This window comes from Vombatus ursinus, unplaced genomic scaffold (assembly GCF_900497805.2).
Source record: "Vombatus ursinus unplaced genomic scaffold, bare-nosed wombat genome assembly UNPS02014941.1, whole genome shotgun sequence".
NCBI lineage: Eukaryota > Metazoa > Chordata > Mammalia > Diprotodontia > Vombatidae > Vombatus > Vombatus ursinus.
This window is the reverse complement of record NW_020954719.1, coordinates 3,758,763-3,786,058: the sequence shown is the minus strand read 5'-3', so window position 1 is coordinate 3,786,058 and position 27,296 is coordinate 3,758,763. Positions and strand designations below refer to the sequence as shown.

The following is a 27,296-nucleotide window of genomic DNA, read 5'->3' as shown; positions in this document are numbered from 1 at the left end:
TTTTAAAATATTTTAAAATATTTATTTAAAATGAAAACGAATGAATATACAGAAGTTTTGGTTACAGTCTAACAATGATTTTCTCACACATTAATATACCCTGGAAAGATTATTGACTAGACTGCTTTAAACATTCTAAGACACACTGTTTAGGTCTCAGTCAAAGATTAATTAGTGATTAAATTATTCAGAAAATTATTTAATTGTGCCTATATATTTATGTTTATTTGAATATGAACAATGTTTTTTAGTGGAAATGGCAGGGCATAGCCAAATGATTAGATATAGGAATGAGGAAGAGTGAAAAGATGAAGTTGACTTCTAAAGTTGTGAATCTGGATTGTTGAAAGGATAGTGGTGGTACCCTTGAAAAAACAAAGTTAATGAGAAAGAAATTAATGAATTATGTTTTAGACATTTTGAGTTTGAGATGACTATGAGACATGCAGGTGAAGTGAAAGGAACTGTCTGGATATGGAGTCAGAAACTAGGAGTTTGAATCCCAACTCTGCTACTTATTGCTGTGACTTTGGATATGTTTTTTAATCTGTCAGGGTCTCATTTTTCTCTTAAGATAAGGTGTCTAGGTTAGATGATTAGGTTACTTTTTGCCCTAAATCTTTAATGTGATAGTGTTATCACTGACAGCCAGACAGGATGAACCAATGTCATGAAAATCCAGAGAAGTGACAGTATCTAGGAGGAGGAGTGATCAGTGATGTTCCACTGGAGATTAGATAACATAAATATATAATGAACCCATTCATCACAGCCCTACTTTCTCTAGGAGTATATTCAGAAGCACATGAATAGGAATGAAGAAGACATATTATGTAAATCACCCAGCAATGGGGTTTGGCAAGGTGTGAATGGCATGGGCAAGGGATTCAAGGGTAAATGATGTGTACTGATGAATTGGTTAACCATAGGATCAGGGGTGTGAAGATAAGGAAGGGTAACCAGAGCAGAGGTGAACATTGAAGGGAGGGGGGATTAGAGGTCATGGTGAGAACACAGAATAAAATTAGGAAGGGTAAAGCAGAAGGAGAAATTGGTAGATAGGATGTTTTGGTATACAGGAAACCCTTTGGATAAGGTTGACCTTATGAACTGACAGAGTAGCCCTCTCTCTATATGGTATGTTTTAAGGGCACAAAATTTCTCTCTTATGGGCCTTCAATGATATTAGACCTTCTTGATATCAGAGATATTCTTCAAATATAAGCAGAGTGGGTACCTAACAATTGAGGAATGGCTGAACAAATTAGTCTATGAATTAATGCAATCAAACATTGAGCTGTAAGAAATTACAAATAGGACAGATTCAGAGACAACCGGGAGGTCTTCTATTAGCTGATGGAGTGAGAGAACCAGGATCTCTAGCTATACAGTGACCACAGGAACATAAATGAATACAACATTGGACCGCTTAATGATCAATGTAGTGGACAATCATGTCACCAGAAGACTGATGATAAAACATTTGTCCCTCTTGGCAGAGAAATGATGTAATAGAAATACAGTTGCGACAAGAACAATGTGTTGATTTGTTTTGCTTGACTTTAATTATTTCTTATAAGAGTGAGGAGGGAATTGGCAGGTAATGATAATGATGGGGAAAAAAAGACCACCAATTCATCAATGAAATATTTTAGCAGAAAACAGTTCAGAAGGGGATATATAGACAAATAGGGAAGTTTTCCTTACTTTCACAGTAATTTTAATATATCCTTTAAAAAAACTGTACCTTACAGGAATTTTATTTTATATAATCCTTTATAGATTGTATAAATTATATACAATTCTATATAGATTGAAATGTTTGTTATTGTTTTAGCTCATAATAAAAATATTTTAAGATCAATTGTTACTTTAATAAGGGTAATTAAATTACTAATATTTCATTAAAATATTAGTATGTATTAGTTTATCACACTTTATAACTTTTACCTACACCATGGGTTCTTAACCTTAATCAAACAGACTTTGGCTGTCTGGTGTTTTCTGTAGACTTAAGAATAATATTTTTAAATGTGTAAAATATATAAGATTACAAAGGAAATCAGTGATATTGAAATAAAGATGTACTTTATCCACAGACATCTGATCTATGACCATGAAGAGTATAATTACATTCAGAACTGACTAAATGGCCATACCCAATTGAATGAATCATCCAGTTTCAACTAGGAAAGTTCTGTCTAGTGATGTGTTCTAGCTTTGCTCTCTGCTGTTTATAATTTTTATCAATGATCTAGATATATGTCATGCTTATCAAATTACCAGATGACATAAAGAATAGAAGTATAGGTAGCATATTAAACAACACAGTAAGGATTAAAAACAATCTTAAGCTAGAATGTTGGGTTAAATCTAAGATAAAGTTTAGTAGGCATAAATGTAAAATCTTATGGTTGGGTTCAAAATAGCAACTTTGGAATTGCAAGATAAAAGAATTGCTAGATAGTTTGTCTGAAAAAGATCTGGGGATTTGAGCAAATTGTAGATTCAATCTGAGTTAAAAGTGATATGGGGGTAGAAAAAAATTAATGTAATCCTACACTATATTAATAGAAGTATAGTATTCAAGTCAACTATTCATGTCAACAATCTTTTATTTAGAGCTTAGTAAGAGCCAGGCACAGTGCTAAGCTTTGACAGTCAAGAAGCTTACATTATAATAGGGGAAGACTGCACTCCAAAGGAACCTTTTTGAAAAGTGAGTGGGGAGGAATGGTACAAGAAATGAGAAGTTTCTACTATAGGGGGCATGGTGGAAAAAGAAGGTCCACAGAGACAAGAGTGGAGCCCTGAGAAGAAAGACATAAACATGGCTGGGCCTGGACACTTTTCCTAAAAGGGAGGTTTTGGGAAGAAATGATGTGCTGTTATACTCTGCCCTGGTCAGTCCACATGTGGACTATCATGTTTGGTTCCACATTTTAGGGAGGATGTTGGTAAGGTGGAGACTGTTAAGGTGAGGAAGTTACTTGAAAGACTAGAAAGGCAAAGATCATGCTTCATGAGGATAGGTTGAAGTACCTAACAATTTTTATCCTTAAAAAGGTCATGATAGCTATCAAATATTTGAAGATACTCATAGAAAAAGAGATTAGACTTCTGTTTAGACGCAGAGCATATAACTGGGAACCCTTGGTAGATGTTAACAATGAGTCAAATTTAAGATTGTTGTAAAGAAAATTTAGAGCTATTTAAGGAAACAAACAAGCATTTATTAAGTACTTATTATTGACCTGAACTTTGTGCTAAGGGCTAAACCCTAGTGATAGCAAAACAAGCAAAAAGAAAGTGAATCCCAGCCCTTAAGGAGTTTACATTTTAATGGGAGAAGACTATACCCAAAAGGAAGCTAAAAAGCCTGGGGGAAAATGGGAGCTGAGGGAGTTATTTCACTTGGGGGCATGATTTGTGAAGTTCAGAAAGTAAGGAATTGAGCCAAGAATCTCCACCAAGGACTTCAGGAGGAGCTCATCAATTGGAGAAAGGGGACTAGCCTTGTGGAGAAATATTCCAGGGTGGACAGGCAGCTGGGGAGATAGGCTCTTCCTGGGTGAGAAGGCCCCATGATGAAACAGTGGTAGAAACATGATTTTGAAGTCCAGGAAATGGAAGATAGCTAGGAGGGGAATGAATGAAAGCCTTTCTGGGCATCTTCACACCAATGGGAGGAGGATGTTGAATGGCTTGTCTAGAAATATATAGTAGGTTCTCCCTCACTTGAGGTCTTTAGACAAAGTCTGGATGACCACTTATATTGCATTATTGTATTGCATATTATATTAAATGTTTTAGTGGGTATTCTTATTTAGGTATATAGGTGGGCCTACTCTGAGATTCTCTGATTCTGGGAAGAGCATATCAGGCCTCTGACAGGTGAGAATTATACAGATAGATAATTTTCACCAGGAAATATGCCTGCTGCTGTGGGAATGAGGACTGAAACAGGAGGTGTGTGTAAAGTGTGGTGGTGTTAGTGGTAATAGCAATTAAATCAATGATTAGTTGATTTTCCTTCAGTCTAAGATAGTAGTCACCCACTGGGGGACCTGACATGTAACCTGTGAATTCCTGTTTTGCTAGGAGGTGGGGTAGGGCTGAAGGAAGTAGCCCAGAGAGTGTGGAGTCTTAATCTGGGATATGGTCGGGTACTCTGTGCATTTGTAGGGATCCACTGGAAATTTTCTTTATCTAGAATTGTTATTGGATGCCCTAGTATTGCTTGGATCTACTGAAGACAAATTAGCTTTTTGTTGTTGTTGTTGTTGTTTGTTTTGTTTTCACACTGTGGTTAGGTATGATCACTTTTCTGGTATATTTCCTTTATAAGTCAGACCAGTTTCTTTGAGATAACTTTTATAACTTTTGTATGATTACTTATGTACTATGCCATTAAAAAATATGGAAGCTATCACTAGAAAAATGGATGTTGTATGCTACCTAGTATTGTTTTGGTATCACGTATAATAGCAGTGCATCAAGACTTAGGGAAGTCCAAATCCACTATAAATGCCTCACTAATGACCTAAAAATGTACTGGAAGAAACAAAGGTAAATAAAACCAAAGAGAAATAGCTAAAAACTCCTCCATCTTGTCCAGGATTACATAAAGATTACCAGAAACCTGTAAAACCTCTCAGCAGAGACAAGTCAGGATAGGCAGAAGACAAAGCACACCCATAGCTATGTCTCACAGCAGACAACAGGGCCAGATCAGTACCCATGCCCCATCCTTTACAGAGAGTTAGGGCCAGAACAGCATCCAGCATCACTGCAACCCTTTCCCCTAAAAACAAAACAAAAAATAGTAAACAGCAACAATGAACTTCTTGAGGAGACAGGATCAGGCCAGTGCTCTCAGTACAAAGCATAGATATCCTGTGCCCTAGATGCTACAGGGAACAGAGCCAGATCAGTGCATGGGGCAAGGCCTACAACCTAGCTCAGAGATTCTTCCTAAGCCTCTTTAAAAGATAGGACTAGAGCAGTATATATTATGAAGCATGTTCCCAGAGGGCCCATGCTTGAACTCACCAACTAGGCAGCCTGGGCCTTGAAGCACAAGAACCCAATCAAGACCTTGGCATCATCATCATCATCACCATCATCATCATCATCATCATCATCATCATCATCATCATCATCATCATTATCATTATTATCATCAGTACTACCACCACCACAACCAGCAGTAAGCATTTTAAAATGTTTATTATGTGCCAGGCAGTGTGCTAAGTGCTGGGGATGTATATACAAACAAAAACACTGTCACAGCCCTCAAAAGTTCACATTCTAATGGGGTGATGATATACAAACAATTATGTACATACAAGATATATTCAGTAAAAACAGAAGTGTTTCTCAGAAGGCACTTACAATGGGGAAGGGGATTGGCAATGGTCTTGTAGAAAGTGAGATTTGAGCTGAGTCTTGAAGGAAGCCAGGAGGAAGAGATGAGTAGGGAGAAAGTCCTACACCACGGGTGAGGAACCTATGATCTCCCAGCACAATCAGCAACATTAGGTTGGGGCCTGTCAGGATCACAGCAGGGGTTCTGCACTATGCAAAGAGAAGAGAGAAAGGGACCCAAGTTCATAACATAACTCAAACGACAGGAAGACTGAACCAAAACTCTGAAATTCTAACTGATCCCAGGGCCTAATTTAAGACAATGTATCCAAGATAAAGCAGACCCTGTCCAGAACACTGAGGAGACAGAATGTGATTCATGTATAAAATCTATTATAGAAATTGAGGCTGCACATGTGAGTCAGCTGAAGAAAAAGCTAAACACAATGAAGGAATACCTTGGACTGAAAGAAGCCTAAGAAATGAACCTAGAAGAAAAGAACAGCACCAAAGAATAAGAAAAATGAAATATTAAAACAAAATAAAAATATTTAATAAAAAAACAGAGGAAAATCTGAAGTAAACTATCAGAAACATCCAATTTGGAAAACAGATCGAGAGAGATAATTTTAGAATCATTGGACTATCTGCAAATCAGGACTGTAATCGAGGGTAAAATGCTGTATACTATATTTTTAAAAGAAAACATCAATGAAAATTGCCGAGATCTGTTAGAACCAGAGGGCAAAGTGAAAATAGAAAGAATTTACTGGTAATTTTTTGAAAGATTCCTTCAAATGAAAATACCTAGAAACATAGACACTATCCAGAGCTTTTGGGACCAGAAAAAAATAGTGTAAACAACGAAAAGAATGAATTCAAGTACCAAGAACCTAGAGTCAAGATCACACAAGACTTGGCACCTGCCAAGGAAAAACAGAGGAGAACATAAGAGTGTTGTATTTTAAAGATAAAAGCTGAAGGATTACAATCAAGAGTAATTTATCTAATGGGAGAAAATAGATCATTAATGCAGTAGAGGATTTTCAAACATATCTAATCAAAAGGCTAGAACCAGGCAAAAACTATCAAATTACAAACATGAGACAGGAGAAACATAAAAATTTAAAGACATTTGATAAATTGGAATGGACTATATAATGATGAATTGTTTATGTTCTGTTTTGGGTAGAAGAAACAACTGTCCTGTCAGAGTCCTGATGTCTTTAGGGTCACAGAAGCAGAAAGCCTGGGCATGGTTATACTATATTTTGGTAATATTCAGAGAAAGAAATGTGAGGGAAAGGGGAATATGCTGGGGGGGGAAGATTAAGGAAGAGAAAGGGAAGTGAATTTATTATCTCATACAAAAAGGAGATAAAGAGATATCATGATATAAAGAGAATACAAGTATGGAGGAAAGAGAAGGGAGAATGGGCATCCTATGCCCCTCACCTTCTTCTGAGCTAGAAACAGGAAAGTGGGCTCTGTCTCTCTCACAAACGTACACCCAGACACAGACTCAGAAAGAGTTCGTTATATAGTATATTATATTCAATAGGAAAATTTCCAGGGAAAGGGAGGGAGAAAAATATTTAGGAGGGAGGGCAAGATAGGTGGAGTTCAGTCATGTCTGACTCTTTGTGACCCCTGGACCATGTTGTCTATGTTTTTTTTTTCTTTTTTGGGGGGGTAGTATTTTATTTTTTCCAATTACATGTGAAGATAGTTTATGACATCTCTTTTTAATTTTTTAATTTTATTAATTTTAGTTTTCAACAATCACTTCTGTACACCTTTGAGTTTTAAATTTTTCTCCCCTTCCCTCCTCCTTCCTTCCCCAAGACAGTGTGCAATCTGATATTAGCTCTACATATACATTCCTATTAAACATATTTTCACATTAGTCATGCTGTAAGGAAGAAGTAGAACCAATAGGAGGAACCACAAGAGAGAGGAAACAAAACAAAACAGAAGAAAAAAAAGAGCAAATAGTATGCTTCTGTCTGCATTCAAACTCCGTAGTTCTTTCTTTGGATGTGGAAAGCATTTTCCATCATGAGAATTTTGGAGATCTCTCAGATCCTTGTATTGCTGAGAAGGGCTGAGTCAATCAAAGTTAGTCATCACACAATGTGGCTGTTACTGTGTACAATGTTCTCCTGCTTCTGCTCACTTCACTCAGCATCAGACCATACAAGTCTTTCCAGGATTTTCTGAAGTCTGCCTGCCCATCATTTCTTATAGCACAATAGTATTCCATTACATTCATATACCACATCTTATTCAGTCATTCCCCAATTGATGGACATCCCCTCAATTTCCAATTCTTTGGCACCACAGAAAGAGCTGCTATAAATATTTTTGTACATGTGGGTCCTTTTTCCATTTGTATGATCTCTTTGGGATACAACCCTGAAAGTGCTATTGCTGGGTCAAAGGGTATGCACATTTTTATAGCCCTTTGGGCATAGTTTCAAATTGCTGTCCAAAATGGTTGGATCATTTCACAACTCCATCAACAATGCATTAGTGTTTCAATTTTCCCACATCTCCCCCAACATTTATCATTTTCCTATTTTGTCTTATTGGCCAATCTGATAGGTGTGATGTGGTACCTCAGAGTTGTTTTGATTTGCATTTCTCTAATCAATAGTTTTTTAGAGCATTTTTTCATATGACTATAGATAACTTTAATTTCTTCATTTGAAAACTGCCTATTCATACCCTTTGACCATTTATCAGTTGGGGAATGACTTGTATTCTTATAAATTTGACTTAGTTCTCTACGTGTTTTAGAAATGAGGCCTTTATCAGAGATACTGCTTGTAAAAATTCCTTCCCAGTTTTCTGCTTCCCTTCTAATCTTGATTGCATTGGCTTTGTTTGTGCAAAACCTTTTTAATTTAATCAAAATTATCTATTTTGCATTTCATAATTTTCTCTGTCTCCTGTTTGGTCATAAATTCTTTTGTTCTCCATAAATCTGACAGGTGAACTATTCCTTGCTCTACCAGTTTGCCTTTATATCTAAATCATGAACCCATTTTGACTTTATTTTGGTATATGGCAGAAGATTTTGGTCTATGCCTAGTTTCTGGCATACTCTTTTCCAGTTTTCCAAGCAGTTTTTGTCAAACAGTTCTTATCCCAGAAGCTGGAGTATTTAGGTTTATCAAATAGTAGATTATTATAGTCATTGACTACTGTGTCTTGTATACCTAACCTATTCCACTGATTCATCACTCTATTTCTTAGCTAGTACTAAGTAGTTTTGATGAATGCTGCTTTATAATACAATTTAAGATCTGGAATGTCTAGGCCATCTTCCCCTGTATTTCTTTTCATTAGTTCCCTTGATATTCTGGACCTTTTGTTATTCCAAATGAATTTTGTTATTATTTTTTCTAGCTCCATAAAATAATTTTTGGTGGTTTGATTGGTATGGCACTGAATAAGTAAATTAGCTTAGGTAGAATTGTCATTTTTATTACATTAGCTCAGCCTACCCATGAGCAACTGATGTTTTCCAATTATTTAGATATGACATTCCTTTTTATAAGATTTTGAGTTCCAAATTTTTCTCCCTTCCTCCCAGTACATTTTTCCAACCCAAATTAATTTTACACATCAGATGCAACTTATACCCATACCCCCTGTCTATTTATACTCCTTCTAACTGCCCTAATAAAGATATGTCTCATCTTCCCTGTGTAGATATGTAAATAGTTTTTTCCCCGTGTTTTTTATGCTTCTCTTAAGTCTTGTATTTAAAGATCAAATTTTCTGTTTAGCTCTGGTCTTTTCATCAGGAAATTTTTGAAAGTTCCCTATTTCATTGAAGGCCCATCTTTTCCCCTGAAAAACTATGATCAGTTTTTTCTCTTTTTTAGCTTTAATATTTTATTTTTCCCTAGTTACATGTAAAAACAATTTTAACATTTGTTTTTAAAGCTTTCAGTTCCAAATTCTCTTCCTCCCTCCCTCCCCACACCTACCCCTATTGAGAAGGCAAGGAATTTGGTATGGGTTATACATGTGTAGTCATGCAAAAATTATCTATTATAGTCATGTTGTGAAAGAAAACATAGACAAAAAAAACCTCGAGAAAAATAGTTTTAAAAAAAAAGTATGCTTCAATCTGTATTCAGACATCATCAGTTCAACCTCTGGGGATGGATAGCAGTTGTCATCATAAGTTCGTAAGAGTTGTCTTGGATCGATGTCTTGCTGAGAAGAGGTAAGAATTTGTTCACAGCTGATCATCTTACAGTATTGCTATTACTTTGTACACAGTACATTTCACTTTGCATCTGCCCATGCTAGTCTTTCCAGGTTTTTCTGAGAGTATCCTGCTTATCATTTCTTATATTACAATAGTATTCCATCATAATCACAGTCCTCTGTCTCATTGAATGTCTGTTTTTTACCCCAAAGTATTATAATCAGTTTTGCGGGGTAGGTGATACTTGGTTGTCCTCCTAGGTCCTTTGCCCTCTGGAATATCGCATTCGAAGTCCTCTGATCCTTTAATGTAGAAGCTGCTAAATCTTGTGTTATCCTGCTTGTGGCTCTGTCATAGTTGAATTGTTTCTTTCTGAGTGCTTGCAGTATTTTCTTCTTGACCTGGGAATTCTGGAATTTGCAACATTCCTGGGAGTTTTCATTTTGGGATCTCTTTCAGGAGGTGATCAGTAGGTTCTTTCAATTTCTGTTTTACCCTCTGGTTGTAAAATATCAAGATGGTTTTCCTTGATAATTTTTTGAAAGATCATGTCTAGTCTCTTTTTTTGATCATGGTTTCAAGAAGTAGCATATTTTTGTATTATCTCTCCTGGATCCATTTTGCAGGTCAGTTGTTTTTCCAATAAGATGTTTAACATTGTCATCTATTTTTTTTTTTCATTCTGTTGGTTTTATTTTATTATTTCTTGATTTCTCACAGTCATTAGCTTCCATTCGCTCTATTCTAATTTTTAAGGAAGTATTTTTTTTTTCAACGAGCTTTTGGACCTCTTTTTCCATTTGACCAATTCTGCTTTTTAAGGTGTTATTTTCTTTAGTATTTTTTGTGTCTTCTTTACCAAGCTGTTAACTTGTTTTTCATGATTTTCTTGCATCACTCTCATTTCTCTTCCCAATTTTTCCTCTGTCTCTCTTACTTGATGTTCAAAATTCTTTTTGAGCCCTTCCATGGCCTGAAACCAATTCCTATTTTTTTTTTTGAGCCTTTGCATGTGGAAGCTTTGACTTTGTTGCCTTCTTCTGAGTGTGTATTTTGATCTTCTTTGGCACCATAGTAACTTTCAGTAGTCAGAATTTTTTTCTATCGTTTGCTTCTTTTCCCAGCCTGTTACTTGACTTTTAAGTCTTTGTTAAAGTAGGGCTCTGCTTCCAGGGTGGAGGGTGCATTGTCGCAAGATTCAGGGGTTTTGTGCAGCTGTTTTCAGAGATACTTCTAGGTACCTGTAAATTTTCAGTTCTTCCAAGGTGGTATGATCTAAGGGGAGTTTATTGCTCTCTTGGTCTGTGCTCTGGTCAGTGAGCAGCTACAGGCACTCTTTTCTGCCCTGGAACTGTGAAGAGGGTTCGCCTCTCCACTGTGGTCACAAGCTCTGCTATGCTAGTGCTCCTCTTCAACCGGCGTCTTCCTCCCAGTCCTGGGATCCAGATCTGAGTATAGGCAAAGCAACAGAGTCCTGCCTGAGTGCTGGCAAAAAGGTTCCTATAATCTCCTGCTGACCAGTTGTTTGAATCCCTTACCATCTGTAGGCTATGAACTCTAGAAGCAGCCACTGCTGCTGCTCCTGTTGATTCAATAACTACCAAGACCTGCTCTTGGTTTGCTGGGGCCAGGGATGTGCTGTCAGCAGCCTGTCCTGGACTGTGCTCCACTCACCCAGGGTGACAGACCTTTCTTGCTAACTTTCTAAGTTGTTTTTGGTGCCTGTGGGTTGAGAGGACTGGAAACCACCACTACTGTCAGTAATTCAGTGACCCTGAGGCCTGCTCCTAGTTTGCTAGTTTCCTGACTTCACTTGCCTGTCCTGTGCTGGTCTGTGTTTCTCTCTCATCCTGGTGCAACAGACCTTTCTTGCCAACCTTCAAAGTTGTCTTGGGCTACAGATTAGTTTCTCTCCATCTTTTGGTGGCTTCTGCTGCTCTAAAATTTGTTTGGTCATTTTTAAAAGGTATTTGGAGGGGTTTTGGGGAGAGGTCATGCTGCCTTTACTCCACCATCTTGGATTTGCCTGTTATTATGCTCAGTTTTGCTGGTTAGTTTATTCTTGGTTGTAATCCAAGCTCCTTTGTCTTCCAGAATATCATATTCCAAGCCCTCTCTTTATTTAAGGTAGTAGCTGCTAAGTCCTGTGTAATCCTCACTGCGACTTCTTAATATTTGAATTATTTTCTTTCCTGCAGCTTGCAGTAATTGCTATTTGACAAGATAATTCTGGTATTTGGATAAAATATTCCTTGCAGTTTTCATTTTGGGATCTCTTTTTTTAAAAATAATTTATTTATTTTTGGTTTTTAACATTCATGTCCATAAGATTTTGAGTTTTAAATTTTCACTCCCTTCTTCTCCTCTCCCTTCCCCATGATGGCATGTAATCTGATATAAGCTCTACTTTTATATTTATATTAAGCATATTTTCACAGTATTCATGATGTATAGAAGGATTAGAAGTAATGGGGGGAACCATGAGAAAGACGAAATAAAACAACAAGAGAAAAGGAGAACAAATAGTATTCTTCCATCTGCTTTTAGACTCCAAAGTTCTTTCCCTGGATGTGTACACTTTTTTCATAATTCTCTTGCATTACTCTAATTTCTTTTCCCAATTTTTCTTTTACTTCTCTTAGTTGATTTTTAAAATCCTTTTTGAGTTCTTCCAGTAGGACTTTTTGGGATTGTGACCAATTCATATTCTTCTTTGAGGCTTTGCATGTAGGCATTTTGATGTTGTTATCCTCTTCTGAGTTTGTGTTTTGATCTTCTCTGTCACCATACTAGCTTTCTATGGTCAGGGCTCTTTTTTTTTTTTTTTTTTTTGCTCATTTTAAAAAGTTGAGCTCTGTTCCTGAGGCACAAGGGGCACTAGCCCAAGCTAGGTTGGCCTGGCCTAATTGCACTTGTTTTGCCCTGGCTTACAGGACTGGTAGTTCGATTACTGCACTGGGGCTGGATACCTCACCTTTGACCTGCTGTGCCACTGGCCTACAGAGCCCAGTCCACTGGTTCTTAGTTGTTAATCTGTGCTGTTGCTTAGAGCCTACTGCTGGCTTGCTTGGACACCGACTACACTGGCTGCACTCCCCTTTAATGAAGTGAAACAGACCTTTCCTGAAGTCCTTCTAAGTTATCTTTGGCTGGAAAATTGTTTCACTTTATCTTTTTGTGGATTCTGCCACTTCAGAATTCTTTTAGAGGCTTGATTTAATGTTATTTCCAAGGGAAACTGAGGAGAGCTCAGGCAACTTCCTGGCTTCCCTCTGCCATCTTATCTCCCCATGGGGTTTCTTTGCAAAGATGCTAGAATGGTCTTCCATTTCCTTCCCCAGTGGATTAAGGCAAATAGGTTAAAGGAGGTTGTCCCAGATCACTTGACTAGTGTTTGTGGCTGGATTTGAACTCCAGTCTTCCTGACTTCTAGTCCAGCACTTCATCTACTGTGCCATTTAACTTTCCCAAAGGTGGAGTAGTTATATGTAAACAAACTCCACTGTCAGAGAGTGAAGTGTGAAAGGTGATTAAAAGAAAAGACAGAGTAAAAACTCATGATTAGAGCAGGACAAGGGAAGTGAAAAACAGTAAGGGAGCAGAAACATATCATTAAGGTTAAGCAATCTCTTTTTTGTCACCTATTTTTTGTAAAAGAGTATAAGAGGGCCAAGTGAGAAGGATATTAGGATGCTATCATTAGGGTAGAGGAAACACAATTAGCATCACAGTCATAAACATCAATGGATGAACTCCCCCACACAATGGAGAAGAATTACAAAATGCATTAAAAAACAAAACCCATTGTGATGTTGTGTATAGAAACATATTAAAGATAATGGTTCACATGTTTGGCTCTAGGGCAGAACCAGGAACATTGGGTGGAATAATAGCTAATAATAATAGCTAACATTTACATACTGTTCTGAGGTATTAAAATGCTTTAGATGTTATCTAATTTGATCTTCACAATAACTCCGTGATGTTTGTGCTATTGTTATCCCTACTTTACAGATGAGGAAACTGAGGCCTAGAGACATTAAGTGACTTGCCTAGAAGTTGCAAAGAAATAAATTTAGGCATAATACTAGGGAAAACTGGAATTATTAAAAAGTAGAATGGACTTCCTTGGAAAGTAAGAGGTCCCCCTCTTTATAAGTCCTCAAGCAGAAGCTAAATGACTACTTGCCAGGTATGTTCTAGTGAGGATTCATTTTCTCACTTATGAGATGATTGTTAAATTCCCTTGGAACTCTAAATTCCTGTGTTTTTTTTTTTTTTAAGTTTTTACTAGAGGATAGGTGAGTTACTACCGATGACTTTGAAAGTTGTGCTACAAAATAGAGATCTTTTATCACTGAAACAAATACTGTTTGGATCAAACTCCAGAGCGAAGTCGTGAAAAAATCATGATGCAGTTTTTGTGGAGGTAGTGGAATCAGAGCACTGGACAACATGAATTCTTGTCTGAACTTCCACTAATTAATTTTTTGACCTTAGACAGATTGTAGCTTCTTTGGGCCTTAATTTTCTTTATCTGTAAAGCGAGATTAGACCAGATGATTTTTAATGTCTCTTACAGTTGTCACTTTTAGTGGTTTGTAGCTTTGAACTCTCTGCTCTTAAAATTGAAGAGTTAAGATGGGACATTGTTTTTAGAACTTTCTGAGTTAGCAACTTAACTCCCTAGGAGTTTTTAATCTTTCATGAAAAATTATATTCATAGTGACTTTAGTTCCTTCCTACTGGCACACTAACTGTTCAGGCCATAAATCTTTATTTCATATTGTTTATCCTTTTTTCGGTGAATATAGTCATCTATAATTCTATATGAGGATACCATGTTATATGTTCTTGATAATATTTAGTTATTAATGAAATAACTTTACTTTTTGAACCTAACTCTTTCTTCCATGTTGCTCCTTCTTCTCCCCAATATAATACAAAAATTAATCATAGGATTAAAATATTAATGTTATAACCAAATGTTCATTTTTGGGACAGAGTTAAAATATGTGTAACAGGTTTTTCTTTTAACTAAAGCTGTATTTGTATAGTGTATTTATTTATAGGAGTTTAAATAGTACTGTAAGAATAACTTGATTTCACTTAAGGCAAAAACTAAGGAAATATTAATTAAACTTTATTTAAAGGCATAAGTAGTAATTGTGGGAAACTAATGGCTGAATGGGTAGCACTACTCAAAAGAAATTTATTCTTAGCTGTATGCAGTTTCTGACATTAAAATATTAGCATTTGCCAATGAAAATTATGATTTTATTTCTTATTGTATGAATAGGAAAGTTATATAGTAATATTTAATTTATCAATATGAAATAAATGCTCAGAATTTTAGATGGAATTGGTTCTTACCTGTATGGAAACACTTAGAAATTTTTAAACCCTATTGCATAATTTTATTTCTTCCCTTCCTGGTCCGTATCCCCCACCCCCCCGAAAGTATAGGGTGTAATAGCTTTAGAGGAACATTCTGTGTTTTGCAAGTTGAATTAAAATTGTGGTATTTTATTAGCTGAACTGCAAAAGTATGCAGTCTGATCTTTTATAGTTAATTGCTCAACATCTCTTAAATGTATATTATTTATTACAGCACAGAAAATCACTTTGTTTCAAGTTGCCTTATTTAAGACAATTGGTTGTCTGGGATGGAAATATTTTAAAAAGTGGGTTATCGTCCCTTGAGTTCTCTGGGTGGGCTAAACATTAATAAAATGGCGCCATGTTTATTTCTTCTAACTTCTGTTTTGTAATGGGCATTGGCACTCTCATCAAAAGATCCCACAGAGCTACTTTTTAATAGACTTCATCTGTTAGTAAGGTTTCTGTAGAAGACATTATAAAAAAATGTAAATAAAATACATATATTTTGTCCTTTATTTTTCTAGAATACTTTATGAAATAGTATTTATTAAGTATTTCAAGAATCTGCATTTTTTTTTTTTGCTGGTGTTCTTTCTTGCACCAATGCTGATTATAACTCCTCTTTAACTTAGTTGACAGTTGCTCTGGCTTAGTGGGATCTGTCACAACTTGTTCTGTACTGGCAGTCATCTCTACAAAGCAGTGAGGCATCAGAGCAGAACTTTAGTAGAGGTTATAAATTGAAAATTCACTATTTTCCATGGTTGTATTGTTTCTGGCTAAAGTTGTAATAGTGAATACAATTTATCCTTTTGCAAGTGTGTACACATAAGACCAACATGGAGTAATGATAAGAAATTCAAGTTCTGTTTTCATTTCTACCTCTAAATAGCTGTGTATTCTTGTTGTTTGGGCATTTCAGTTGTGTCCTACTCTTTGTGATTCCATTTTGGGTCTTCTTGGCAAAGATACTGAAGTGCTTTGCCATTTCCTTCTCCAGCTTATTTTGCAGATGAACTAAGGCAAACAGGGTTAAGTGACTTGCCCAGGATCACACAGGTAGTAAGTATCTAAAGTCAAATTGGAACTCAAGAAATTGAGTCTTCCTGAAACTGTACTACCCAGCTGCCCTTTTTGCATTCTTGGGTAATTTAATCATTCTGGGCTTCGTTTTTCTTAGTTCTAAAACTCATTAGATCTCTAAGGTCCTTTATAGTTTTAACATTGTATCATATTCTTGGGTCCAGGTTAATGGATGAATTTCATTTATTATAACTAGGAATGTTTTGGGTTTGAAGTGCTGCTTTTTTTTTCCCTTTGTTTAAAACAGTGTCACGTATACCACTTTTTATTCCCTTCGTTATGTGTGTGTTTTATATATATATATACACACATATACACACACATATATATACATGCATATATATGCATATATATTGTTCTCTTCCTCAATGTACAGTATGATGAAACTTTTCTGTTTATTCTCTAAACTTAAGCAGGTATGTTATCTAGTTGCCATTGTTGTTGCTTCTAGCCTTTTGTCAAAGAGGGAAGGCTATCAGACTGTGAAAAATAGCACCTTTTAAGGTCTATGTTGTTTTCAGAATTATTCCTGCCTTTACCTTATGGACCTTAAGATGTCATGACCTTGCACATATTAGCTCTCATAATATGGCCATTCATACATCTCTTAGCCATTTTTTCAGTGAATTGGCAAATAACCAGCAGCAGCAGCAGCAGCAGCAGCAGCAGCAGCAGCAGACCAACTATTGAAAAACAGTTGTGGTGATAGAAGAACCTATATTGCACATATCACATTATACCTGCACCATCTATACTACACTCATGAAAAATGATAATGGCCAGTTAAAGTGTCATATTCAGAAAGTGACAGTATATTTGGCTAGTGTACATGCTCCCAAACTGATTTTATCCTGGAAAAAAAGGAAATTCCAAAGCATGTAATCTACATTGCTTCCAACTTGACTCATTTTTTGCAGAGATACCATGAAGGAGAGTGAGTATGGTACCCTTCTTTCAACTCGTGAGACCCAAGCATTCAGAAGTTGGATTAAAGGAGAAAACAAATACATTAACAAGAAAATGACAGTGTGAAGATTAGAAAAATGGTTATAATGTCAAAAGACAAATATTAATTCTGTGGGGAAAAACATCTGAAGTGAAATGTTAATGTAAATAAATAGGTAGAGGAAGAAAAAGCATAAGAAGCTAGTCTAGAGACTAGTCAGACTAGAGCATACATTAACATATGATGATCACATGGAAAAAACTGAGAAGAAGAAACGTGAGAATTAATGGCTTAGAATGGATGATCTTCATATTGTATAAATTCAAGGGAGGAAAAACAGAGAACAAAGGATAAGGAATTTTATCTGACCAGCGTTTGAACGACAAAACACATTTTCACCCTGCCACTTTTTTTTTGTCATAAATTTAAATAAAAAATAAGAAAAAAAAATAAAAACATGTCATGTGCACGGCAGAACATAAGAGAGGATTCAAAATATATAGCAATAAATTTTCATTTCAAGAAAACATATATAATAAATACTATACATTGTGTTGAGAGCTGTTCATCTTTGCTTCCTTGTTAGTTTTCTTTTGTTCTCTTCTGTGTACTTTTTACTTTGTTCTTTTTTCTTCCCTTCCTCCCTCTCCTCTTGCCCCCCAGAAGTCTACAATTAAGCAAGGATATATTTATGTATAGATACACATACATACATATAAACATATACATACATATATAGAGATATACATTTTCCTATCTAAACACCCTCCTATACCTTCCTTTGACCTATTCCCTTCCCCCTCCCTATCCCCATAGGATTTTATTTCATTCTGAATTTAGAAGACTTTTATACTCTTCTAGATATATATGCATTGTTCCCTCTTGAATCTATTCCGGATGAAAATAGGTTTCCAGAACTACCAGCCCTCCTCTCCCATCTAAGGTTCTTCCTCTCATACCTTATTTGTATAAAATAATTACTCTTTTTAGCCGTTCCTAAACAGTTTTACTTTTTAAAGTCATATCATAATCAGGTCTACTCCAAATCTTTCTTGTGAACTACCAAATTACTGATAACAATCTTAGACATATATTTTATGTATATAAAAAGTAAACAATCTGTCCTTATTGAGTCCCTTGTAATTAGTCTTTGTTATATAATTTATATTCCTATTGTCTCTTATATGTCAAAACTTCTATTAAGTTCAGGTTTTTTTTTTTAACAAGGCTCTGAAAATCTGACAGTTTATTAAATGTCCATTTTTTTTTCATTCAGAATTATGTTTAGCTTTACTGGGTATGATATTTTTGGTCAGAACCCCAGTTCTTTTGTTCTTTTATATATAGTGTTCCAAGACCCGCAGTCTTTCAGTGTCTCTCCTGCTAGGTCTTCTGTGATTCTAATTGTGGTATCACTATATATATATATATATATACACAATATAAACAATATAAATTGTTTTCTGTTGTTGCTCCCAACAGTTTTTCCTTGAGAGCCTAGGGGTTTTGGAATTTGACTAAAATACTCCTATGGGTTTTCCTCATAGGATCTCTTTCAGGTAGTGATTGGTAGATTTTTTTCTATTTCTACTTTCCCCTTTTGTTCTAATGCTTCAGGACAATTTTCTTTAATTGTTTCTTGTATTATTGTGTCAAGATTCTTTGTTTTGATCATAGCTTTCAGGTAGTCTGATTATTCTTATGTTTTCTCTTCTTGATCTGTTCTCCAGATCAGTTGTTGTTCATGTGAGATGTTTCACATCTCTTTCTCGTTCTTTGTATTTTATTTTATTATTTCTTTATCTCTTATAACTTCGCTGGCTTCCCCTTGCCCAATTCTGATTTTCAGGATGTCATTTTCTTCCTTAAGATTTTGGATCTCCTTTTCTAATTGGTTGACTTTCTTTTCATAATCTTCTTGTTTTTCTTGGATTGTCCTTTTTTTTAAAAAATTTTTTGTTTTTCCTCAATCTTTCTCATTTGATTTTTAAAGTCTTTTTAAAGTTTTTTTTTTATAAATTCTTTTTGAGCAGTTGACCATTTGTTATTACTCTTTGGGGTAGAAGAGGGTTTCTTTGCTTCAATATCCTCCTCTGAAGATGAACCCCAGCCTTCTCTATTCCCATGGTAACTCTTCTATGGTTGAATTCTTTCTCATTTGCCTGTGAATTTTTTTTTTAAATTTGTGGTAGTTTAGTTTTTATAATCACCTCTATTCCTGGGGTATGGAGGATGGTGCCTCTGGCCTCAGATCCTCCTTCATTTCTCCTCTCTGGCCTGGAACTAGAACTAAGACCTCCAGCCTCCTGTAAATGCCCACAGCAAGTGGTGTCCCTGTTCCACCGCTTCTGCAATCTCTGGGCATGTGCTGGTTCCTTCTTGTCCCCGCTGCGTCTCCACAGCACAGTTGGGTCTGACATTCCTTGTCAGCAGAAGTTCTTTTGATCTTCATTGGCTCAGACACCCAACACCCCTCACTATCCCTGGGGTAAAGTTCCTGTGGCTTCAGCCCAGGTAGCCTCTCAACCCAGCTAATCCCAGGGCTTGCTCCTTGTTGTTGAAGTGGATTTAGGACTTATTCTGGAGGTGTTTACTCTTCACAGGGACTAAACCTCATCCTGGGACTTTTCTTCAGATCTTCTCTGATTGTCCCAGGAAGACCCCTGTTCTTGTCCCTACTCTTATTTATTTTTAATACTCAATGTTTACCCTGAGTCACTACTTTATCTCTTTTGTGAGAGAAAAGAAAGCTTGGAAGTGTCTGACCTTTTCCTCCATCTTCCCAGAATCTTCTCTCTCTCTCTCCCTTACTTTCGTGATTGATTGGACAATCAGGAGAGGAGCTTTGAACGAGCTGGGTTTGTTTTATGCTTTTGATTTTCTTCTGTACGTTTTTGAGGTGCTTTATTGATTTAAAAAAATCTAAATTTATCATTTCTCAAAATGACAAGTATGAAAGAATGGAGAGAAAGGGAGACTTTTCAATGCAGATGATAAGTGATTCTGGAAGATAACTAAAATAAATGTGACTTGCGGATTTCATCAAATAGAAAGAACATCAAAAGCCCCTTTCCAGGGAAATGACTTCTTATTTCCTCTTTTCTTGTGTCAAGCTATCACTTGTATTTAGAATGAATTCTATTCCCCCATGATCCATCTCTTCTCTGTTAAACATAGTTCAAATTTCTGACTTCATCTGAAGCTTTTCTTCATTAATTCAGCTTGTTCTCCAATCTAGGGCCTCTAAACTTTTTTGGTCATGCATCTCTATCAGTATAAATAATTTTATGAACTCAAATACACACATACATATCTATTTATAAATATATACAGATACTGTTGTATTTATGTATTATATACATATATGTTAAAATACGCAAAGTAGTACATTTTTAAAAGAATGACATAAAGATGATATAATTAATTTTTCTTTTTATGTATTAACTTAATTGATGAACAATATCATTTTGATTTCACAGTTTGAAAGGAAATGCGATTGAATATGTCTCATTTTGGGGGAAAATATATATGATTAGGAAAGATTTGTGAATAATAATTGCTTATTAGTAAGTATTCAGTTAATTTCATCAATATAGTCATTGTAACATATGCACTTCTTTTAAAATACTTAATTGAAAATTATAAAATAAGACAATTAGATAAATTGTAACTGTCATTGAACATAGCTTTTCAGCAAGTTATGTTTCTCCGTGGCTGAATTTTCATTAAAGTGAATTGTTTTTGATTTAAAATAAACAGAAAGTTTTTGATATAAATCCATTTCTTTTTCTTTATGTGGTTTAATAGATGTTTAAGTCCTGCTTCTTTTGTATTTGAATGATTTAGTTGATAAAAGGGGAAGAAAAAGAACATTTATTTGCGTAAGAAAACATGATAAACTGTATTTGTGAAGAAAACATTCTCAAAGAAAAAAAAATGTGAAGAGAGATATAAACTATTCTAATGGCTGGAGAGAGAACTTCACGAAGTCAGTTGGATATCCTGAGATGACTTCTTTGAGGAAGGAAAAAGCAGTGACTTGTAAAGATGTCTGTCGGAGACTATGGTCCATCAGTTCATTTACATGTGACTTTTTAAAAGAATCCTAACGCTTCTGACAATTATAAATCTATTTAACTTGGAACTATGGAAAGATTATATAAGAACTCTTGGGTTCATATTTGTCAGAAAGGTGATTTTGTGAATTTTACTTTCTAAAGAAAACATGAGTAACTACCAAAAGCCTCTGATTTGAGGCTTTAGAGGTAGTTAAAAAGCCAGCAGGGTTGGGGTTAAGAACCCAGTGACAGAAGCAGCTTTGAAAATAAGCCGTAGACCGAGATATGCAGAAGACATAGAGAGCTTCTTGATGAAACAATCTGGCTGCAGATTTGCTGATTGTAAGAGTTATTGCTTTGCAGGTTGACTGTCAAAAGACTGGACTAGCTGCTCTAAGCTCATTGGTGGAGAGTGAACTCAGATGATTTATGAAGGGCTTTTAAACTTTTTGGTTTTTGGTACCACCTAATGCTTGAAAGAGGGAAATCTCTCAAAGGTGCTATTTTGCTCTCTATTTTTTGGGGGGGGAGGGGTGGGTGAGGCAATCTGGGTTAGGTGACTTGCCCAAGATTACATAGCTAGTAAGTGTCAATTGTCTGAGGGTGGATTTGAACTCAGGTCCTCCTGACTCCAAGGTAGGAGCTCTGTCCAGTGCACCACCTAGCTGCCCCTTGCCCCTACTGCTTTCTTTTTGACAGGGAGAAACTAAGGGGAAAAGATAGATTTTGTATGTGTTTTGCTATGAGGAGGTTTGGAACTGATTGGACAAAGCAGAATCACTCGATTTTTGCAGACCTGAAGAAATTGGCAGTTCTCTGGCTTAAGGAACTGCTTGTCCCTGAAAGAGTGTAATGCTTTTTGTTTTTTTTTTCAGTTCCTTGTTGAATGTGACTGAGAGCAAAAAGAATTTGTCAATGCTTCATCTCCTTGAGAAAAGAAGAGATTGACCTAGTAGTCAGCCAAGCAGTCAACAATCATTTGTTGAATGAATACAACATGCAAACAACTACATATAAATAAGATACAGAGGATAAATTGGAGAATCATAGATGAAAAGCATTTAATACAAGTGAGGAAAGGCTTCTTGCAGATTTTAGTGGGATTTTAGTTTAAACTTGAAGCTGAGAAGCCAGGAGGCAGAGAAGAGGAGGAAGAAAGTTCCAGGTATGGGGACAACTAGTGAAAATGCACTGAGTTAAAAAAAAAATCAAGATTAAAGTAAGGTGCCAAAGATAAATAAGAGTCATGGATAGCTCCTAGCATGTGGGTCTAGTGGTTTATGATTATGGTAATACCATTCATGGTATCAGCAAAATTGAAAAAGGAAAAGTAATGAGATATTAATTTTATTTACATGTTAAAATGTTAATTTTCAGATGTGGCAGAAGAGCCAACTAGAAATATCGTATATGCAAGTGAAGAAACTTAGTCCAGTATCTGTAGAGCAGATGATAGATCAGAGCTTGTCATGTAAATCTGAGAATCATATGAATTATATGGTAATTGAAGCTTTGTCAATAGATAAGCTCCCTAAGGGGAGTAGTATATTTTATATAAGGCAAAAGACCAAAGACTGAATCTTGGTTCAGAGAAAGATGAAGAGGTGATGATGATGGTGATGATGATGATGATGATGATGATGATGTTTGATGTTGATTCTCATCTCTTTTGGTGGTGTTCAGATAGAAATGTCTTGGGACTAAGTTACTATTTTAATTGAGTATTGCATAGAAGGATAAAATAACTTTGGGAATAAATAATAGGAAATAAAATAGCTTTGGGAAATGGAATAAAAATATTGGGATGCCAGCTTATCTTCTGTAGGCTCATTGAAAGCATCTTTGGATCATCTCCAGCAGCAAGTAATAGAACAATGGGGATGATATGGTACCAAATCAGGTGAACACCTGATTTATTTTTTTTTCCTTTTGGTCTTTATGAAAACTTTTCATTGTATGACATTTGCAAATTGTGAGTATTTTATGTAATGACGGCTATTAAAATGTTTTCTTAAATTTTTATGAAGCAAGTCTTCTTGTCTAGGCAATTGCGGGCACGATTCTGCCTGTAATGAACTATGTTAAAAACCTTCCTCAGCCCATCTATTTGCCTATCTTGCCTTGCTATCTGATCTTGGCAATTTACTTAGTCTCTCACAGCCTTAGTTTCCTCATGTGTAAAATGATGTTAATAATAGTACCTGCCTCTCAGGGTTGTTGTAAGGATAAAAATAACATATGTAAAGTGATTTGCAAATCTTAAAGTGTTAGCTCTAAATGCTAGCTATTATTATTGCTATTGTTGTGATAGTGGTCATTGTTAACTATACTTGAAGGTATATTGGAGGTTATGTTTGTAGTAGGCAAATTTGTTGTGTTAATTCATCAGGTATAACAAGCTTCTGATGTATTATCTTAGTTATCATATCTGCCTCAGTATCTGGTAGTTGTTAATTTTTGCATTATACTTTGATATATTGCATGATTTACTTTTTGTTGTATGATCTGCATTGATCAGTAAGTCCATGCTCATTAAGGATAAACTCCATTATTTCTGGTGGCAATGATCTGATTCTTAATCACTATCGTAATCCCTTCCATTTCTATAAAGAAGTTTTAATGACTTTGTGTTTTATTTGATACTTCTTTGCTGACAGATTGTTGGTTGAGTTAATGTGGATGTCATCCATGGAATGCCTTTCAGTTTAGCTTTTGGAATTTAAGCCATTTCATATGCTTTGTTTGGAAATACATCACTTTTAGTTACTTTTGCTAAATCAAATGATATAGTCCCATTGTCAGTCATTTACTATTCCTATGTAAAGTGAGGTCTGTTCGTTTCAAAAGTATTTCTGTGAATTTTTAATTTGAATCTCCCCTCTTAATCCTGTTTGATCAGGAAGTATCAGTTGTTCAATAGTTGCCTTAGAGTGATGAGCCCTGTGTTTCATAAACATTTATTTGTTTGAACTCTAGATCTGTTGTCCTCTGTTTTCCTATGCCAAAAATCTATGCTAAAACTGTTACATGACTTACTTTTTCTTTAATCTATGCAACATATAGGTTAAGGAAAAAAGTAAGTTGTCTAATTAAGGGAATTAAGAACAAGTAAGGCTTTTTTTTTTTCATTTTTTGTGCTCATTTATTTATTCATTATTTCAACAAACATTTATTAAGAATCGGGACCATAGGATCATAGCTTCTAGTTGGAAAAGATCCTGGAGGCCATCTAGTACAAACACATAATTTTTTAAACATATTTTAAAAATTTTATTTATTTTTAGTTTTCAACACTTACTTCTATAAGATTTTGAGTTCTGAATGTTCTCCCAATCTCTCCCCTTCCCCCACCCCAAGATAGCATGCAGTTTGATATAGGCTTTACACATATATTCATACTAGACATATTTTCACATTTGTCATGAACAAGCAAGTCTTTATTCTGAAATTGTAAGAAAAGGACTAGAAATAAAAATCAGACTTTACTCTTCCAAAATTAAGATTCATACTGAGCATACACACATACATACATATTTTAAGTGCTTGTAATACAAATGCAAGCAAAACTTGCAGACACTGTCTGCCCTAGGGAAGTTTACATTCTAGGGGAAGAAGATGACTCACAAAAAGGAGCTAAAGTTTTGATGTGGAGGTAGGGGGAGAGAAGAAGGTAACCAGGACAGGGGCATGATTTTAAAGTCCAGGAAGTCAAGAACAGGCAAAGGAGGGAAATGTTAAGTCTTCTGGGCTATTCCACAAAACAGAAGCTCTAAGATGACCTCACTATTGGAGAAGGGTGGCTGGCCTTGCAGAGGAATATTCCATAGTGAGAAAGACACAGGGTTGGTAGAATGTTTCAGGGTGAGGAGGCCCTAAGTACTGAGGGAAGGTCCTTGATGAGGTAGACGTAGTTTTGAAGTCCAGAAAACGAAGAACAAAGCCAGGAGAGAAAAGAAATTGCAAGAATCACACAACGTGAGCAGGAAAGAATGGCAATTTGAGTTAGTAGATAGTACTCACTTTGATGAAATCATCAGTCCATCAAAGTTGGTAGTATGTATTTCCTAATAAAGGAGTCAAAAATGAAGTAGTGCTCCTAAAATAATATGGCAAAAATATTACCCAAAACTTTTGAGATAATTATATCTACCAAAGTTATAGGTGATTCAAAGGATAATTAATGGATAGACCCAAGTTAGTCAATAGTTTAAACTCTAATCAAACCCTATCTGGGGTAGCTAGGAGGTGCAGTGGATAGAGCACTGGCCCTGGAGTTAGGGGGACCTGAGTTCAAATTTGACCTCAGATACTTACTACCTATGTGACACTGGGCAAATCACTTAATCCTATTTGCCTCAGTTTCTTCATCTGTAAAATGAGCTGGAGCTCCAATATCTTTGTCAAGAAAACCTCAAATGGGGTGATGAAGAGTTGGACACAAATGAAAACAACTGAACAATAACACGTAACAGCCAGGGTATTTAATAAGAATACAGTAACATTTAGCATTGGTAGATGGTCTCCATATATAAATGCATCTGATCCACAAGTTAGGGTATGGTGACTCACAGGGTTTCAAGATATTTACCAAGTCACAAGGCTAGTAATCCAATATGAGTGGGACTTTTATGTCCTTAGGTGACTGGGAAACTCCTTCCTATTCTAGTCAAGTCCTGGCTTGGTTGCCTTTTAGGGAAAATCTAACCTAATCATATGGAAGATGAATAGAGGGAATAATTCTGGTAGATTATGGTATTAACATATACTACCACCAAAGTAACAAGGTCCTAAAGAATCCTTTAGAGCAGAGGTGTCAAACATGACCCTGTGACTGTGGCTCACAACACAGAATACTCCTTAGTGTAGCCCAAACTAGATTAAAATGTAATTAGGAAATATTTAACAAAATAAATAACACAATAATACATAGATAATATTAAAACTTAAAACTAAAAATCATAAAATTTTCTTTGAATTTTTTTATTATATGTAATTTTATTGTTGTCTTTGGAAATCTCAATCTGTTTTTGGTGAAAAAAATCAGAAAATAGCTGATTATAAAGAACTTTGATATTTTTAGTTTAGATATTTTAATATCTATAATATTTTAAATTATAGATATATTAGATATTTATGAAGAAATGTTTTGATATTTGAAGGGGTATTGATAAAAAAGAAATGTCATTTTTCATTTGCATGGTAACTGTCATTATGGTGTACTGTAAATTATATATTATCATTTGACTTAAGCGCCTTGTGGCACACTAAGCACATAGTCATGTCCTCCATTTCTTTGCATAGATTATTATTTTTGAGAAAGTAAAAGAAACCAGAAGTGAGAAGTGTGGGGCAGCACTTCCTCTTCTCTGATTGTTCTCCTTGTGGCATGTTCTGCCTTTCTTGTACCATATGAAGTGTCTGTTGTGTTTTGAAATTCTCATCCTATTGGAGGAAGTCATTGCACCTACACAAGCAAATTTTGCCCTTGAAGTTATTTTAAGCACAGTTGGTGCAGTTGATCTATGGTTTTGATCCATGCACCACTGAAGTTCATTTTGCATTAAATGGAATGCAGGAAATGATATTTTGTTGCTTTCAAATTTGAGTCTACTGTAGGTAAGAGTTAAGAGAAAGAAGAATCTTAACTTAAATTCATGTAAGATAAGAAAATTATAAATTTATTTATAGCTAGAAACAAGAGCTTACAATATAAGGAAATAGACAAGACGTGTATCCATTTTTAAAGGATTATGGAATCACTCAAGCTTTTTGAAAAAATGTAGCCTATTTAGTTAAAAAAAAGAGAGCTATTAGCTAAACATTAGAAGTGTTTTAGTAAAGATAAATTTGTGAAAGAGTATATCGTGAAAACCACTGAAATTCTTTGTTCTGAAAGAGTTAAAAACTTTTAAATAATATTTCATCATCAAATGATTTTTCAGAAATATTTAATGAAATTGCTGCTGACATCAATGAAAAACTTGAAGTTGGGAAATTGATTTTTTTTAATTGTGGTCAATGAAAGCATAGATATTAGTGGACTATCTCAAGTAATTGTATTTATTTATGCATGTGACAAAAATCTTAATATGAAGGAAGAACTGCTTAATATTCTTTCTCTTAATGACATGACAACAGGTGAAGATATTTTTAAGGAAATAAATAGACTTTTAGAAAAGTATAATCTTCCATTATCAAAACTAGTCTTTGTGGCTACAGATGGAATAGTTCAATA

At 35.4% G+C, this 27,296-nt stretch overlaps 1 protein-coding gene across 3 annotated transcripts in view; it reads left to right on the top strand.

The window, feature by feature from the left end:
* Positions 1-27,296, top strand: part of CCDC91 (coiled-coil domain containing 91) — a 475,330-nt gene that overhangs the window by 142,260 nt on the left and 305,774 nt on the right. The gene's annotated exons all lie outside the window — the stretch shown is intronic.